Here is a 16,464-nt window from a genome sequence, read left to right as displayed (position 1 = left end):
ATGATGATTGCATATAAAGGACAATCCACCAAGCTAAAACAGGTTATGGCTCACCACCTTGGACCAAACTTTTAGTGAATTGTCAGTTTAAAAAGAACATTTCTCAATGCAGGATTGCACATCATTTAGGCCTCTCACCATCTACCGTGTATAGTAGTGTGAAAAGGATTCAGGGAATCAGAAGGAATCTTAGTCCATGTAGGGCATTGCTGGGAACCACAATTAAATGTGCGTGACCTTTAAGCTCTCAGATTGCTTGAGGTACCACCATGCTAGTGTGAAAAATATGGTCACATGGTCTTGCAACAAAGAATGTCACACATTGTATTAAGGAGGAAAAAACCATCAGTATTTACAGCATGCTGGTGTGATGAGATGGTTTATTTCTATTTTAGTCATGTGTCTTTGTAGATTAATCCTTCATTATAAACACACATGTAAGTTTTCGTTTGAGGACAGTGGCCCTTTGGTACTCGAACAGCCTCTATTTCAAACAGTTTTGTTCTCAGCCATATTGTTTGAGAAAATGATCTTGGTTGGTTGAGAACTGGGGATACGGTCAACAAACCAACTTCACCGAATGGCGATTGGGTCAGTTCGCCCATGTCTGTTGGTCAGTGCACACCTCTACCAAAATTTGCAGAATTTTAATCATATGGAATCATATCGAATTTAAATTAAATAAGCCACCTGGGGCCAAAAAAAGGTGATTGCAGCTAAATAAAAAATGAATGAAATAATTTTCAGTTATTTAATGTCATGTATTTGTTGTTTAATTTTTTTATGATTTTCTGCATGGAAGTATTATTATACAGGTAAAAATACTTTATAATGAGTAATCTTTGGGGGTCTGGAACAGATCAATCTAATTTTAATGAACTCTTATCAGAATCTTTATTATTCACCAAGTACCAGATGTACAAGGAATTTCTTCTGGTGTAGGTGTCAACATATAAACTAATTAAATAATAGAAAAAGAAACACTATATATAAACACAGAATAAACAATACTATAAACAATACAGCAGTGACAAAAAACAGTACAGTATCAGACGAAGAGTAAAAAAAATAGATAGGTAAGTAGATAAGGTGCATGTGTGCATTGAGTGTATAAGGGAAAAATGTGGGAGGCATGTGTGATATGTAGCATGTATGATAAGATTCAGGTTTAGTCTGTTAAAGTGGAGGGATGTGGGAATAGTTCTTGTTTAGTATGGTGATGGCCCGGGGAAAGAAGCTGTGGAGGTGGCGGTTGGTCCGAGTCTTTAAGGCTCTCACTCTCGGTCTCCACTGGGATGAAAACCGCTGGAAAACGAGTGACCGGTGTGTAAGGAACACTTGATTTATGGGAATTGATGAATTGATGTAACAATTGATGTATAGGAACAATTGATTCGGTTTTTGACCAAATTTATTTATTTATTTTTTATTTTTTTTAATTTAGCACGTCCAATTTCGTCCCATCTATCATCCTCTCATTAGTGCGGATTCCTGCTCCTGATTGTCGGGCTGACGAGGCCGTTCCATGCCTCCTCCGAAACGTGCACAGCCAATCGACCATCTTATCACCCACACTTGACGAGTGCAGCGTGGCAGAGTACTGTGTACGGAGGATCACACACTCCGCCACACCCCCTCCCGTCTCCATACAGGCGCCACCAACCAGCCAGCAGAGGGCGCAACCGCCCCGTTCCTGAGAGAGCATCCCCTACGGTCTCAAGTCCCGCCCCCCCACCCGGACAACAGGCCAATCGTTGTCCATAGCCGCCCAGCCTCGACCGTGAAGGCAGAGCTGGATTCGAAACGACGCTCCTTCGAAATCCAGCCCTGGTTGCAGCGCGTGTCTTTTACCGCTGCGCCACCTGAGCGGCTGACCAAATTTGTTTTTGACCAGACGTGTAAAATGGATTAAGATAAAGAACAGGTTCTAGTGTAAGTGTAATTTTGTGTGTTTGTTACCTAAAGTTCTTTGGTAACAGACTTGTTGCTTGTCGATGTTTGAAACACTCAGGATCACATCCAGACTGTGTTTACTGGTTACCAGATTCCTTATACGATTCCTTCCTGATTCCTTGTAGTTTTGTGAAGCTGCGTCGTATCTTGTGTGGGCTTGTTTTCTAACTACCGTTATTGATCGTTGTGCAGCAGTAATTGCATTTTAACAGTCGGGTTGGTTTCTTTCCCGCTGCGGACCGCAGACGCTTTAATGCTCGGCTTTGTGGGCTGCAGGCTGTGAAAGGTCGGGAGAGTCTAACAGAGCACAAGAATTCCTCAGAAAGGAAGTGCACAAGAGATCTGTGGGTAAAACTCTAACTGTGGGACTGGTTCATGTGTACGAGCGTCTCTGAGCATCAGGGTTTAGGTGTTTTTAGGGCCGTGCTGTTGTAGATAAGGAATAAACAGCTGTTTGTGAGGCAGCAGGAGGTGACAGCGCATAAACCAGCATGTAGCTTATACACACTTATACACACTTAAACACACTCCAGTGAGTCTCAGTCAGTCTCCAGCCAACAGTGGAACATAAATGGTTCCAACGTCTTCACCCAGTCTGTGTCCTCACTGTCATTTACAAACATTTTAAAGTCAATGATTAAAGTACCAGTTTGTCACATTGATGAAACTGTTCACAGCAATTATGGTATCTTGTTAATTGGTCTATTGTGTATGTATTTGGGCATAAACTCACTGACAAGCAAGTGGAATAATTTTTCTTAAGGCTGACCTTTATTTATAATAATTATTATAGTTAATTATTATTTTTATTATTTCAGTGTCTTTAAAAGGGCTACACGGTGACTTGGTTGGTAGCACTGTCGCCTCACAGCAAGAAGGTCCTGGGTTCGATCCCCAGGCGGGGGTCCGGGTTCTCCCCGTGTCTGCATGGGTTTCCTCCGGGAGCTCCGGTTTCCTCCCACAGTCCAAAAAACATGCAGTCAGGTTAATTGGAGACACTGAATTGCCCTTTAAGTGAATGAGTGTGTGTGTGAGTGTGTGTGTGTGTGTGTGTGTGTGTGTGTGCCCTGCGATGGACTGACGCCCCGTCCAGAGTGTTACTGTGTGCCTTGCCGCCATTGAAAAGCTGGGATAGGCTTCAGCACCCCCCCAGCGGTTAAGAAAGTGAGTGAGGTGTCTTTAAAAACAGCGACTCTTCCTAAGTTTCTATTAATGACAGAATTAAAAGCACACATATACCCCCCGCCCCCTCTTCTGCCAATGATGCAGTTCAACTTTTAACCATCTCTGGTATGAAAATAACCTAAAAGTTGGCATGGTGTTAAACCCATATCATACCCAGATGTATTAAGAAAACATTCTGCTTTGTCCAACTATCAGCGTCACATTTCCCTCTGTTGAGAACATGAACATTAAAAATAACACAATTACATGTGCAGCATTAAGCAGGCGCTTTTATTATGATCAGTTATGACTAAATATACTTTGCAATGTATTGAGGGTAAAGGGCGTTGATCAGGGGGACAACAGTGGCAGGTAGTGGTGGGGCTTGAACTGGCAGCCTTCTGATTACGAGTCCAGTATCTGAAGCACTGAACTACCATTGCCCTGGGGTTAAACATGGGGCTAAAACAAATTTGCATATGAAGACACGACTTTATTCTGACGCGGCTGTGATTGTTAATGCCGTAACTGCTCATGACTAACGTCTCCATCATTCTTGTTTCTTTCAGGTCTGTAGCACATTGTGCTTCTCCAAAGAGCTGTGGGACCAGAAGATAAAGCCAGCAGCTGAAAGTGTAGGTGTGAGATCTCTTGTTTTCTCTGCTCTTTTTTGTTGACTGTTTGAATATCAGGCTACTCTGATGCAACCCTTCTATTTATTTGGGCTTGGGACTGGCAGTAATGGGGCACTAATGTGTCCCCCCCCAACAGCTAGGTTTGTGTAACGCACCATGACTTCTGTATTTATGAGCCGAGCCCAGGTTTGAACCACCAGAACTCGGGCACTGCTGCTACCACCTTGTGTGACTCTTAGCATTACGCCACACCAGCTCACTGTTATCTTAATGATGTAATAGCAGAAATGATCAGACAGTTCATTATTAGGGTGCTTTCACATGAGAAGCTGTGCTGTTGTTTCCCATGAAACTGTCCTTTGGCACATTTGCTGTGTTGGGCTCGCAAATTTTGTGCTTGCTGCGGCACTCAAAGTTCACCTGATTGAACTTTGACTCAGTTTGCCGCCGACCTTTTCAAAGCTCCTCCAATGAGACGAACTGTTTGATATGGCGCAGTAAAAGTGACTCGGTCAGTACATGAACACTTAACATGAACAAAACGTAACATGACTTATTGCACTAAAACAGCGAGTGAGGAATTTCATTAGTGGAAAGAACTTATGAGCAGTAATAATTAAGAGAGGTTTAGTGCTCCTATCTCGTTCTTTTAGTACATTAAACCACGTTAAGCTTTTTTTTATTATTATTAATGATCAGCATTTTAGACTCTCAGAAAAGCTGATGCTCACAATTTCTCAGAACCTCAAGCTGTAAGACAAGTTTAAAAGTGAAACAGTGAGGAAAATCTGGCTAAACACAGATACATGTGGACGCTTTCAAAGTGGATTTGGCGATTATTTCAGACAAATGCAGATTCGTCTCATATTCGCACTTTGATGATGTTTACTGCACCGCTCAAGCCGAGCGCTGAGCAAATCAGTGAATTGTGCCCTTAGTGTTTGATTATTTTAAGGACAAAAGATTAAGGGTCGTGATTTCAGCTTATGTTTGAAACCTGAAACCCCAGGACCCGTAGATTATACTGACACCACCTGCAGAGCTCAGTAATGACACTCGGTATCCTTTAATTTCCTCTCCAGACCTGAATCGGCGTGTATAATTTATCTCTGGTGGCTTAAAGTACAAGAAGGACGTGAACTAGAGAAGCTAGCATGTCCCTGCTGCAGCGTCCTCTTCTCAGTGATTTTCTGACAGGCTGCAACGTATAGAACCGAGCTCAGTGCGAGTGTGTGTTCAGGCTGCTAAGCAGGCTAGACGACTACACATCCTTCCATCCATCACACACACACACACACACACACACACACGCACACAATAGCATGCATCGGTGTGTTCCCACACGGCTTCTCATATTCCTCGCTGCTCGTTTCCCTCGCTGCTCGTTTCCCTCCCTGTCGAACACACACGTGCAGATCCAGACGCTCACCGCAGTGTCCTTGAAAAGCCCGGTGACTTTGAGTGGCAGTGGGTTTTTCTTTTCTTTCTTGCTCTCGGTTTGCTCCTTCCATACGTTCACGTGAAGAAATGATTGTTTAGCTTCAGTAAGCATTAATCATGCATGCTAGTTTACTGCAGACTGCTCACAGTTCTGGCTAATTGCAGATCTGTAAAATATTCATGTAGATGATCTCAGCTATAGTGATTCTAAGCGATTCATATAGCGTCCCTCTTACGGTCAGTATTCATTTTCCTATACTGCATTTCCATACATTACAGGGCTATTGTTTGCCTGCACTGTATATAAGTGGGGACGGGGAGTGTTTAGAATAAGACGATGCACCTTTTGGGACTTAAAGCCATTTTATCTCAATTTAAAATGTCATCAAATGCATTTTACCCTTTCTGTTATTGTCTTGTGTGTGTTATCTAAACACGCCACATCATGTGTGTGTATAGCTACCACCGGCCGCTATACATATATACACCGATGAGGCATAACATTAAAACCACCTCCTTGTTTCTACACTCACTGTCCATTTTATTAGCTCCACTTACCATATAGAAGCACTTTGTAGTTCTACAATTACTGACTGTAGTTCATCCAACAGAGCAGGTATTACTTGGGTGGTGGATCATTCTCAGCACTGCAGTGACACTGACATGGTGGTGGTGTGTTAGTGTGTGTTGTGCTGGTATGAGTGGATCAGACACAGCAGCACTGCTGGAGTTTTTAAATACCACTCAATGTCCACTCTATTAGACACTCCTACCTAGTTGGTCCACCTTGTAAAGTCAGAGACGATCGCTCATCTACTGCTGCTGTTTGAGTTGGTCATCTTCTAGACCTTCATCAGTGGTCACAGGACGCTGCCCACGGGGTGCTGTTGGCTGAATATTTTTGGTTGGTGGACTATTCTCAGTCCAGCAGTGACAGTGAGGTGTTTTAAAACTCCATCAGCGCTGCTGTGTCTGATCCACTCATACCAGCACAACACACACTAACACACCACCACCATGTCAGTGTCACTGCAGTGCTGAGAATGATCCAACACCCAAATAATACCTGCTCTGTGGTGGTCCTGTGGGGGTCCTGACCATTGAAGAACAGCATGAAAGGGGGCTAACAAAGCATGCATAGAAACAGATGGACTACAGTCAGTAATTGTAGAATTACAAAGTACTTCTATATGGTAAGTGGAGCTGATAAAATGGACAGTGAGTGTAGAAACAAGAGGATGGTTTTATTGTTATGGCTGATCGGTGTATATAAATATATAATGTACACTTTATGGGCAAATCTCACATTAATGCCATTTTACATTAAGCAATATGTGTGACGCTGCATTCAGATTCATTCGGTCTCCATCGTTTTTCAGCTTCACCTTTATTTGTCCTTGACTTGTCGTATTTCTTCCTGCATCCTGCTGAGGTTCTGGATGCTGCTGAAAGAATGTAGCCCTGATGAAAATTCTCACAGGCCAGCCAAACACATTCTGTCTGTTTTCTCTCTCCCTTCTGATTTTTACAGATGATCTTTTTTTTCTTTAAAATTATTCAATTTAAATGTTTTTCCCTGTTTTGTGTGGGATGTATAACACAGTTCTGCTCACAGGCAGGAGCTGACATGTTGACTTAATGCTGTTATTTCATCGTCCTGTAATTGTATTTAGCGTCTCACAAACAGAATTTTCAAAAACTGAACAAGAAAGACTGTGCTTTCACAGACCTTTTAAAGAAAAGTGACACATTTAGTCATTAAATAGTCATCATAAATTGAATGATAGAATAAATAGAAGCTACAATACACCACACAGCTACCTTAATACTTAGTTGAATGTAAAACTGGAACATTTAGCGACAGTGCGAGGCTCCGTCTCAAACACAAATTCTCATTCCTGTTTTGCCAGAATTGAATTGTTACCCGAGTTGTGTTTTTAGCTGCTTTACACTTCTTGGACATTTTGACAAATTTTTACGCACCTTGGACATTTTGACTAACCGATTGCTAACTGAATTGCCGTAGGATTGCTGGGATGCCTCATAGTGCAAATTAACCAGTAAACGTGAGGCACTTGAAGGCTACACACAAACCACTGAACACAGTCGCTGAACACAATCACTAAACACAAACCATTTTGAATTTCACAGCAAATTGCATATTTCATGGAAAGAGTAATAAGAGTAATACGTGCGTGTGAAAGTTACATGTGCAGTAAGAATTAAACGGCGATGGCAGTTCAACCTCAGTCAGAACGGAAATTTCACAAACCACCCAAAGCCCAGAGGTTCTAAACCATTTAATCAGCATTAATGGTCGAACAGGCTGCATACATGAATTAATCTTGTGTAAACATCAAGGCTGTAGCCATGTATTGAACTGCAAGGGGGGGGGGGGGGGGGGGTTCTTATATTCTAAAATATTCCTGTCATATCTACTTGTAGGAAGACTGACAGATCCTAACATTACACAAGGACAGTGAGTGGAATATGTATATGAATCATTTTATATTAGTATTATGTTGGGGGGGCTTTTGAGCATATCTGAATTTTGGTTGGGGTGGTCGTGTCCCCCACAATATATACTGTAAATATTTTATATTAAGAGCTTGATGAATATTACTGAAGTGTTGACCTCATGTTTGTGTCTCATTAGCCAAGTCGAAGCTTTTATCACAGTGTTTTATGTTATAGCTACATGTTTCACATGGACACAATAAAAATGATGCTTGGTCGACATTAGAAACACACTTAAACACGTGTCCTTTCTGTGTGGAGTTTGCATGTTCTCCCTGTATCTGTGTGGGTTTCCTCCGGGAGTTCCGGTTTCCTCCCACAGTACAAAGACGTGCAAGTGAGGTGAAGTGAAGATACTAAATCAGACGTACGTGTGTAACCAGTAACTACCTGTCCAGTCCTAAATGTGACCAAAGGTGTAAACCATAATTATTATATATAATTATCTAGATTAGTGTAATTATTATATAGAATAATTATAATACATGTCATGATTATTGTACCTAGGGACCACACACACTTGATTACAATTTAGATTTTACTATGTTTACTTGGTTTTTCTTCTTTTGTCCACTTCCTCTACATACACTCCCCCCCTCGTGCACACACACACACATGCGCACACACACACACACAGCGGCGGTGAGGCCGGTGAGAGGTCAGTGGGGAGCTCATTACGGATTCTCTCACTCTATGCGCAGACTTACTGTAATTCTTTCCAGAAAAACAGCCGTGACGAGCGGTGACATTCAGTTTATATTCGCCCACAGGATTTGATTCCCTGTTTCTTTCGCTTCCTCCTGCACACACACACACACACACACACACACACACACACACACACACACCTACACACACACACACACCTACACACACACACCTACACTCAGCACACTGTCCAATTTACACAGTGTCATGCTGCCTTAGAAGCATTTGGCACAAATGACAATGTAAGACAGCTGCCATCAAGCATGCGTCAGTGTTCACGGTGTATTTGCCTAGCTCTGTGTGTGTGTGTGTGCGTGTGCGTGTGCGTGTGCGTGTGGGTGTGGGTGTGGGTGTGGGTGTTGTCGCAGGTATGCAACACCTGCTTATCTGACCTCTGTAGTTGTGCAGTTCCACTTTACACTTTTTTTCGCTCTCATTTCCCCTGTGATTAGATCACAGACAGTCCTGAGATTAGACTGACCCCCCCCCCCCCCCCCCCAGGCACGGTGCATCATTAAGTGAGATGAAAGCAGGCGTATATCTAAAAATGAATTCCTAATTGGGCAAAATTCATTCATAAGCTATTTAATTAAAATGTTCTAAATATTTCTCCAAATTTTTTAACTGCCCCAACTTTGTTTTTAATAATTACTTTTTACACTGTCCTCTGTCCTCCTGAGAGGCACAGTGTCCATCTCACTACATGCCTGACATGTAAACAGTGACCGGACGCTTGTGCGTCAGTGTCACACGTAACATGCCGGGTTTTATCACACAATGCTTTTAAATTTTGCCCTAAAACTGACGCAACCAGCTCAGTACAGCCAGTCCTCAGTGCTGAAGGATGTACGGTGTACCACACTGGCTTTGTGTTATTAGAGTCAAACAGCGTTCTTCATTTCTCTCTGACCTTCACTGTCTGTTCTGCTCTCTCTCTCCGTCTCTCTCTCTCTCTCTTTCTTTCTCTCTTCTCTCTCTCTCTTTTTTTCAGGAAGCTTTATTGGCCTGGCAGTGAGACGTGTGTTGCCAAAGCAGTGCAGTTTATATTGTGTAATTATTACAGCTCTTCATGTAAATCAATAACAGTTGAGAAACAAACATTACAAAACTATTAAATAACAGTAAATAATAATAATATAATTATAATAGTAATAAAAAATAATAGAATACATTTCTGACTCTCACCTTTCTGTCTGCTTTTTTCTTTTATTCTATCTATCTCGCTCTCTATGAGTCTCTCTCTTGGTTGCTGTTTTGTATGTGTCTCGGTCTCTGTCTTGTATGCGTCTCTCTGCCTTGTATGTGTCTCTGTGTCTCATGTGTCTCTCTTGGTCACTGTCTTGTATGTGTCTTTCTTTTCTATGTGTCTTTCTGTCTCGTATGTGTAGCTCTTGGTCTCTCTCTCGTATGTGTCTCTTTTGGTCACTGTCTTTTATGTCTCTCTTTTCTATGTGTCTCTCTGTCTTGTATGTGTCTCTCTGTCTCGTATGTGTATCTGTCTTGTATGTGTATCTCTTGGTTTCTGTCTCGTATGTGTCTCTCTCTTGGTCTCTCTCTTGTATGTGTCTCTTTTGGTCACTGTCTTGTATGTGTCTCTCTTCTATGTGTCTCTCTGCTTTGTATGTCTCTCTGTTTTGCATGTGTCTCTTTGTCTCGTATGTGTATCTCTGTCTTGTATGTGTATCTCTGTCTTGTATGTGTATCTCTTGGTTTCTGTCTCGTATGTGTCTCTCTCTTGGTCTCTCTCTCATATGTGTCTCTTGATCACTGTCTCGTATTTGTCTCTCTGTCTTGTATTTGTCTCTCTGTCTTGTATGTGTCTCTCTCTTGGTCTCTGTCTCGTATGTGTCTCTCTTGGTCTCTGTCTCATATGTGTCTCTCTCTTGGTCACTGTCTCATATTTGTCTCTCTGTCTTGTATGTGTCTCTGTCTTGAATGTGTCTCTCTGTCTTGTATGTGTCTCTCTCTTGGTCTCTGTCTTGTATGTGTCTCTGTCTTGAATGTGTCTCTCTGTCTTGTATGTGTCTCTCTCTTGATCTCTGTCTTGTATGTGTCTCTATCTTCTTTGTGTGCCTCTCTTGGTCTGTCTCTCTCTTTCTCCTCACTCGGTTCCCTTTCTTCTGTCTGCATGTCTCGGTGTCTCATTTCTGTGAGCTTTTGTGTTTGCAGATTGTGTGTGTGTGTGTGTGTGTGTGTGTGTGATAGAGGCCCAGCACTTATTTTAGTCCCGAAATGTCTGTTTTTAACCACAGCATACATTGGCTTGTCTGTGTTTTATAGTGCGATAAGGGATCACAGTTCATTTCTGTCACCTGTGTGTGTGTGTGTGTGTGTGTGCGTGTGTGTGTGTGTGCATGCGAAGATCTATGGAGCTGAGAAATATAACAGATGGAAAACTGTAAAGCAGAGAACATGTTGTGAGAAGTGAATAACATGAGAGAGGAAGTGGATGAAAAGAAAGTGTGAGGAACTCATCAGTTTCTCTTTCACACAGACTGTAGGCGTGGCTCGCTCCTCTTTCCCAGCTTTTCTTTTATCTTTTTATCAATTCTCTCCTCTCTCACCCCAAAAGAGCTGATCTGTAGTTTTCTAGCCAGCAGCTTCTTCCATCTTAATTATCGACAACACGGTTAGACGCATATTGATGGTCGGGTTTTTCCCGGTCAGCGTTTCTCCGGAGCTCTGCAGGATCATCAGGATGCACGTTAAGCTGCACCTCAGCTATGAGCTGCAAACCTGCTTTACCTTAATAAGGTGAATCTGAGCAGTTCAGCTCATTCTAATTCTGACCATCGAGTGAAAAATAAAAAGCCAGGATTAGCATTCCTGAGCCGTTTTAAAATAGACTTTGCTTATAAGTAACGGCATTTCATAAATTATAGGTTAGAATATTTAAAAACGGACCAACCATGAAGATTATATTATAAATCATTCATGCTGAAGTGCTTTCAAATTTACATGGGTCGGGACTTTGCATTTTTGCTCGTAGCTGTTTTGATGTGAGATGTAAATGCATAAAACATTTAAGTGGGGGGGGGTGCTTACTAAGTAGAAGAATAGGGGATTTAAACCTTGTAGCCCTAAGTGTGACCTATTTTTTAACGATCATCACCAAATAACAGACAAGGACTGTTAATTAAACTGATAACCAAGAAAGAAGTTGTTGATTGACTTAACATTGGCCATTTATAGGAATTTTAATTGGCTAACTGTTAAAATTAAGAGTGACGCAGCGGTAAAACACACTAACACACCAGAGCTGATTTGAGTTCGAATCTCGCCTCTGCTGGCTGGGCGCCTGCATGAACAGCAAGTGGCTCGTCCGTTGGGTCGGATGTCATAGGGGAACTGATCCAATTATAAGAGCGATCCCCATTTGAACCAGTATTGTGCAGGTGAAAAGATGCAGTCGGCTGTTGCACACGTGTCGGAGGGGGGCGTGTGTTAGTCACGGCTCTCCTCAGTCAGGGTGGAGGTCCGCAGCAGTAGAGAGGAAGCGAAATGCAATCGGGTAATTGGATACAACTAGATTGAGAGGAAAATTGGGCAGGGTAATGCAAAACAAGAGTAAAGAGACTGTGTTGAAATTTCAACAGAACTCTACTGAACTTTGACCCCCTTAGCGTACATTTATGGGTTAACAACAGTTTCTTACCCACAACAGTCGAGCTATTACGAATTTTGCACCACTGCTATTCAGGAGAGCTTTCTATCAAACTTTTAGAGGACTTAGGACTAGCATGCACTTACATCAAACGTAAAGTAATAATATGTACTGACTCAAAGTTGTGCCTTAAAGCAATTGAAGCATGCAAAGCAGAACATCCAATTATTTACAATATACTAAAATATGGTCGGTGGGGCGGTCCGGGTCCTTTCTGTGTGAAGTTTGCATGTTCTCCCCATGTCTGTGTGGATTTCCCCTGGGAGCTCCAGTTTCCTCCCACAGTCCAAAGACGTGCAAACTTGTGAGGTGCATTGAAGATACCAAATTGTCCATGACTGTTCGATATTAAATTTGTGAAATGATTAATCTTGTGTAACCAGGAATTAATTTCTGTCATGAATGTAACCAAAGTGTAAAACATGACGTTAAAGCCCTAATAAATAAATAAATAAATAAATATACGAAGATATACTATACCATAGACTAACTGAGATGAATCACAACATAAAACTCTGCTGGGTTCCGTGACACAGTGGAATAAAGGGAAATGAAAGATGGATAAAAGATAATAATGCAAAATATAACAAACACAAAAATCCTTGCTACAGATATCAATATATAACTACATTAAGGAAAAATTACAAACTGAATGGGACACGCAGACAACAAACAAACTCCATGAGATACATCCAAATATTAGCAATAAGCCAAGAATGCACCAAGGAAGACGAGTGGACCAAGTTATACACACAAGATGTAGAATAGGTCATACAAAAAGCCCTTAGGTTAACAGATTATCTGTGGCCCGTTACACCACTAGCCAGCAGCCACTGTATTCTCAGTAAGTACACATGTGGGGAACACCAAGGCTCAGTGCTATGGTATTAAAATTATAACCACAATAACTAATAGATCGTAGTCTTTCCATCTAAACACCTGAATGAGATTTTGACTGATGTGTAAAAATCCTGTAATGCAGACCAGTCACTTGTAGGATTGATGACGAGGAGCTGTAGCGCTTAGAGTCGAGTTTGCGATTCATTCATCACCCGTCTGCACCTTAAAACACAGTGAAGTCACGTTTCACTTCTAACTTCCATCTTTACTACCACGTATGCCAGGGTTGATAAACAGCAGTGAGCAGCTGGCGCCTGTCTGTAATAGCTGGTGGCTTTATGCTTAATGCAGCGTAGCATAAGGATGAGGAGACGCACAAACAAGGTGCTTATTTACATCCCAAGGAAAAGTGACACGCACCGTTTCTCCTGTGGGGCTTTGCTCTTTCTCCTAAATGTCTTTTAAACCTCTCTCAGTATCTCTCTCTTATTTAAACACACAGACACACACACACAGCCATGAATTGGGTTTGATTTAAGAGGAGTCACCGCATGCTACAATGACAACACAGAGGGATAAATGCAGGGTTTGCTTTCTTCACGCCCCCCTCGCCCTCCTCTTTAGATCGTCTCTTTCTCTCTGCTTTGTGCTTGTCGAGCACTTGGACGTGTTTTATTTGACTGTTGTAGCTGTTCCTGCCCTGGTCCTGGTCTTGTCCTGGTCTTGTCCTGGTCTTGTCCTAGCCCTGTTCTGGTCCTGTCCTGGTCCTGTATTGGTTCTGTCCTGGTTTTGTCCTTGTTATGGTTCTAACCTTGTCCTGGCTGGGTCCTGGTCCTGTATCTGCCCTGTCCTGGCCCTGGTCCTGTCCTGGCCCTCTCCTGGCCCTGTATTGGTCCTGTCCTGGCCCTCTCCTGGCCCTGTCCTGTTTTGATTCTGTCCTGGTCCTGGTCCTGTCCTGGCCCTCTCCTGGCCCTGTCCTGTTTTGATTCTATCCTGGATTCTAACCTTGTCCTGGCCCTGTCCTGGCCCTGTCCTGACCCTGTTCTGGTCCTGTTCTGGCCCTGTATTGGTCCTGTTCTGGCCCTGTATTGGTCCGGTCCTGGCCCTGTCCTGTTTTGGTTCTGTCCTGGTTCTGTCCTTGTCCTGGTTCTCTAACCTTGTCCTGGCCCTGTCCTGGTCCTGTATCGGTCCTGTCCTTGTCCTGGTCCCGTCCTGTTTCAGAGCAGCTGCTGAGTACTCTGAGGAAGATTTATTCATGTAGGACTGGCAACCAACACTTGATGCAGAAGCAAAACAAAAACAAGAAGTTACTGGCACCAAAGCTCTTAAGAAAATACACACTTATTTCCTGTTCTAATTATACATTAGTGTTTGTTTACTCTGTAAAAAAATCCTGAGTGTAGGACTGTGTTTGCCTGAGAAATGAAGTCTAGAGCAACAGACTCGTTTCTGGAGGACTCACAGAGTCACTGTGTCCAGCACTGATGACAGTAGATTACGGGATCTTAATGTCTTTTGGCTCGGGGCCCCATTTAAAGGGCTAAAATGTTAATGAGCCTCTGCCATAACCCTGTTTTTTAATAGCTAATGAATGAATAATTACTTCTGTTTGCTCTTGTTAGGGTTGCTACAGCAGATCATTCATATGCATGTTTTATTCTGGACAGTTTTTACAATGGATGCCATCCTGATGCAACCATCCTATTTGTCTGGGCTTGAGACCAGCACTGGGGGTGCACTGATGTGTGTCCCCCAATTCCAGGTTACGTGTCCTACAAAAAATAAATGTGTGTGTGTATACACCGATAAGCTATAACATTAAAACCACCTCCTTGTTTGTACACTCTGACTGTAGTCCATCTGTTTCTCTGCATGCTTTGTTACCCCCCCCCCCCCCCCCCAGGACCACTACAGAGCAGGTGTTATTTGGGTGGTGGATCATTCTCAGCACAGTAGTGGCACTGACATGGTGGTGGTGTGTTAGTGTGTGTTGTGCTGGTATGAGTGAGAACTACAAAGTGCTCCTATATGGTGAGTGGAGTTGATAAATGAACAGGGAGTGTAGAAACAAGGAGGTGGTTTTAATGTTATGGCTGGTCGGTATATATATGTACAGTATGTGTGTGTGTGTATATATATATATATATATATATATATATATATATATATATATATATATATATATATATATACAGTGTATCACAAAAGTGAGTACACCCCTCACATTTCTGCAGATATTTAAGTATATCTTTTCATGGAACAACACTGACAAAATGACACTTTGACACAATGAAAAGTAGTCTGTGTGCAGCTTATATAACAGTGTAAATTTATTCTTCCCTCAAAATAACTCAATATACAGCCATTAATGTCAAAACCACCGGCAACAAAAGTGAGTACACCCTCTTAGTGAAAGTTCCTGAAGTGTCAATATTTTGTGTGGCCACCATTATTTCCCAGAACTGCCTTAACTCTCCTGGGCATGGAGTTTACCAGAGCTTCACAGGTTGCCACTGGAATGCTTTTCCACTCCTCCATGACGACATCACGGAGCTGGTGGATATTCGAGACTTTGCGCTCCTCCACCTTCCGCTTGAGGATGCCCCAAAGATGTTCTATTGGGTTTAGGTCTGGAGACATGCTTGGTCAGTCCATCACCTTTACCCTCAGCCTCTTCAATAAAGCAGTGGTCGTCTTAGAGGTGTGTTTGGGGTCATTATCATGCTGGAACACTGCCCTGCGACCCAGTTTCCGGAGGGAGGGGATCATGCTCTGCTTCAGTATTTCACAGTACATATTGGAGTTCATGTGTCCCTCAATGAAATGTAACTCCCCAACACCTGCTGCACTCATGCAGCCCCAGACCATGGCATTCCCACCACCATGCTTGACTGTAGGCATGACACACTTATCTTTGTACTCCTCACCTGATTGCCGCCACACATGTTTGAGACCATCTGAACCAAACAAATTAATCTTGGTCTCATCAGACCATAGGACATGGTTCCAGTAATCCATGTCCTTTGTTGACATGTCTTCAGCAAACTGTTTGCGGGCTTTCTTGTGTAGAGACTTCAGAAGAGGCTTCCTTCTGGGGTGACAGCCATGCAGACCAATTTGATGTAGTGTGCGGCGTATGGTCTGAGCACTGACAGGCTGACCCCCCACCTTTTCAATCTCTGCAGCAATGCTGACAGCACTCCTGCGCCTATCTTTCAAAGACAGCAGTTGGATGTGACGCTGAGCACGTGCACTCAGCTTCTTTGGACGACCAACGCGAGGTCTGTTCTGAGTGGACCCTGCTCTTTTAAAACGCTGGATGATCTTGGCCACTGTGCTGCAGCTCAGTTTCAGGGTGTTGGCAATCTTCTTGTAGCCTTGGCCATCTTCATGTAGCGCAACAATTCATCTTTTAAGATCCTCAGAGAGTTCTTTGCCATGAGGTGCCATGTTTCAGTGACCAGTATGAGAGAGTGTGAGAGCTGTACTACTAAATTGAACACACCTGCTCCCTATGCACACCTGAGACCTAGTAACACTAAC

At 42.7% G+C, this 16,464-nt stretch overlaps 1 protein-coding gene across 3 annotated transcripts in view; it reads left to right on the top strand.

Annotated features, from left to right (window-relative positions):
* The window catches only part of strbp (spermatid perinuclear RNA binding protein), a 90,254-nt gene that overhangs the window by 35,420 nt on the left and 38,370 nt on the right, over nt 1-16,464 (top strand). For 2 of the 3 annotated variants that reach the window (XR_010015225.1, XM_063013712.1), the window contains exon 2: nt 3,687-3,752. The gene's annotated coding sequence lies outside the window, so the exon portion shown is untranslated. Of the gene's footprint in view, nt 1-3,686; nt 3,757-16,464 lie in introns of all 3 variants that reach the window. The other variant, XM_063013713.1, reaches the window with a different exon arrangement.

This window comes from Trichomycterus rosablanca, chromosome 18 (genome assembly GCF_030014385.1).
Source record: "Trichomycterus rosablanca isolate fTriRos1 chromosome 18, fTriRos1.hap1, whole genome shotgun sequence".
Classification (NCBI taxonomy): Eukaryota; Metazoa; Chordata; class Actinopteri; order Siluriformes; family Trichomycteridae; genus Trichomycterus; species Trichomycterus rosablanca.
The sequence above is the reverse complement of the archived record's forward strand: the minus strand, read 5'-3'. Positions and strand labels throughout refer to the sequence as shown.